The sequence below is a fragment of the Odontomachus brunneus genome, unplaced genomic scaffold (assembly GCF_010583005.1).
Source record: "Odontomachus brunneus isolate Ranch 3 - 2012 unplaced genomic scaffold, Obru_v1 Obru_scaffold_303, whole genome shotgun sequence".
NCBI classification, from domain to species: Eukaryota; Metazoa; Arthropoda; class Insecta; order Hymenoptera; family Formicidae; genus Odontomachus; species Odontomachus brunneus.
This window is the reverse complement of record NW_022639753.1, coordinates 211830-214545: the sequence shown is the minus strand read 5'-3', so window position 1 is coordinate 214545 and position 2716 is coordinate 211830. Positions and strand designations below refer to the sequence as shown.

General features: G+C 37.6%; 1 protein-coding gene across 3 annotated transcripts in view; it reads left to right on the top strand.

Moving 5' to 3' along the window:
- LOC116853305 (solute carrier family 66 member 3) overlaps positions 1–2716 on the top strand; it is a 77338-nt gene that overhangs the window by 8891 nt on the left and 65731 nt on the right. The window contains exon 2 of one of the 3 annotated variants that reach the window (XM_032834331.1): positions 732–783. The exons of the other annotated variants lie outside the window; for them this stretch is intronic. The gene's annotated coding sequence lies outside the window, so the exon portion shown is untranslated. The remainder of the gene's footprint in view (positions 1–731; positions 784–2716) is intronic. 3 annotated transcript variants of the gene reach the window in all.

The following is a 2716-nucleotide window of genomic DNA, read 5'->3' as shown; positions in this document are numbered from 1 at the left end:
GTGTGTGTGTGTGTGTGTGTGCGTGTGTGCGTGTGTGTGTGTGTGTGTGTGCGTGTGTGTGCGCGTGTGTGTGTGCGTGCGTGCGTGCGTGCGTGCGTGCGTGCGTGCGTGCGTGCGTGCGTGTGTGTGTGTGTGTGTGTGTGTGTGTGTAACAGCGTCATCTTATTTTTTAAGAATTACGCATTGTCGTCCTAAACAATTGCAAAAATAAATAGTTTACAATTACATAAAATATTTTCTATACGCCGGTATTAATATATCATCGTAACAATTTTGAATTTTACTTAGGCTCTTCGTAATGACAACGCTATTACAGATAAGTATCGTGTTATATATATATATATATTATATACATATATATATATTATACAAGGTGTCCGACTCGTAGCATACTAGAGTTAATATATAGCTAGAATAGATCAGGGTATATGATGGGATCAGTGTCTTTTTTTAAACAACCACGTAAAATTTCGAGTTATTAAACAAAATAGATGGGCTAATCAGAGCTAGCGACGCGGCAGGCGGGACATACGGCTCGCCATGGCCGGTGAAAAAATAAATGATTGCTTGCGGCTTTATCTCATAGGCCTAGAGGTGGGGACTAGATCTGACACTGCGTTATAGGCCCGCGAGCAATATATTGATGATCTATTCTAGCTATATATTAGCTCTGGTATGGCACGAATCAGACACCCTGTATATATATTTTACATATATATGTCTATATATAGGGTATCCCGAACATCTATGATGACCCTTGGTGAGAGCGTAGAACGGATTGAGGTGAGCAAGAAATTCTGTGCCGTTTTGTGATATTTGCAATAGTTTTTGATAAATTAATTATTTTGTATATTTATTTTCCTAACAAATCAGCGTACAGAAAACGGCAGCGGAAAGAAAGATGCCTTCGGCCGACGTGCGGCCGTGACACTCGCGAACTTAGAACATATATATATGGAGGGGGAATTGCATATACCTTCTGTAGACCAAAAGTGTGTCCAAAATATGTGCGAGAGAGAAAGGTATACATTTCTACTCATTCTCTGTGTGTATGCGCCAATATGCATTAGTTGTTGCTGGGCTACAAAATAATTGGTTTCAATATTTTTTTACTTGAATTCTATCAATTTTACCGAAAAATAGCAAGATATAAAAATTGTTTATTTTCTTCTCATAGAGCTCGGAGAATTTTTTCAGAATTTTGTATTAATTTTTTAGTACTTCATTTTCTTGCGTTTTCTTGCATTTTCTTGAAGTACTACAAAATTAATACAAAATTCTGAAAAAATTCTTAGAGCTCTATGAGAAGAAAATAAATAATTTATATCTCCTGTCAACTTTATAACTTAACCTAACCTGTTAACTTCAACGCATGTGCACAAAGAATGAATAGGAATGTATAGCTTTCTTTCTCGCACACATTTTGGACACACTTTCGTGCCAGCATTCCCCCTCCATGTATATATGCTCTAAGCTTGCGAATCGCATCTCGTCGCTTCCCTCCGCCCATAGCTACGAGACATAGCGAGGCGTGATACACTAACACATGTGTATGACATATCCGTGTGCCGAATCGACGCCGAATCGAAGCGTGTCGCCGCTTCGGCTACATACATGTATGTATGTGACACAGCGAGCGGTGTGTAATACAAAATCGTGTGCTCAAAGGTAATTATCTTTCTTTTTTTTCGACGTCGTGGTAGAAAAATGACAGCGCGCATTTAGAAGATTATTTTATAAGACAGTTTAAGGTCACGTTAAAACTGTAATATGTTTCTGTGATAAAAAAAAAAAAAAAAATAGAAAGAAAGAAAGCGATAGAAATTGAAAGGATTTGCAGAGAATCTAACTGTTCTTTATCGTAATGGTTTCTCTATCATACCCTTTGCATGTATCGAATCTGCAAGAAATGAAATCATTTTCTATCGTACTTTATTAGAAGAGTATTAAATCGTTACTATGATAGAACTCTTAGAGACTTGTCGTGTCCTATCATTTTGTTGGAATTTATCATGAAAAAATCACTGGAAGTCTGTCATAATTTGTAGTGTATTAACAATGGGAGAAACTCAAAGTTCCTTCCCATGTAGAAATATCATACTAAGAATCATTGATTAATTACTTATTTTCAGTATTAAAAGTACAGTATTTAGTAATATTCTGTGATTCAAATACAGCTTTTAGTACTCAAGTATTTTAATATTTAATGTTACAAATCCTACCTTATCATTGATTTCAATACTTAACCTTTAGAGGACGGGGGTTTTTCGGTTCAACATGACTTTTTGTTTTCACAAAAATGTATGTCTAAAAACATCGGATCACTAATTTTAGACACCCCAAGTGACAGGTGGTCCATATATGGACCACCCCCGTCTGGAACATTACGGGCAATATAAAAAAATTTTTTTTTCATATTTTAGCTTCAAAGTTGGTATAACCACGTTTTTTGATGCTCTGAATACAAATAAAGTAATAAAAAAAATCCTTCAGTTTTCGCTCTTAGCTTGACCCAGGACCAACGACGTGGACATGGCGAAAATATAATCCCTTTGGGGTGCTTGATTCACGTGAGTCCCCGTGCCTCTCACGTTGGGGTGCTTGATTTACGTGAGTCCCCGTGCCTCTCACGTTGGGGTGCTTGATTCACGTGAGTCCCTGTGCCTCTCACGTAGGGGTGCTTGATTCACGTGAGTCCCCGTGCCTCTCACGTTGG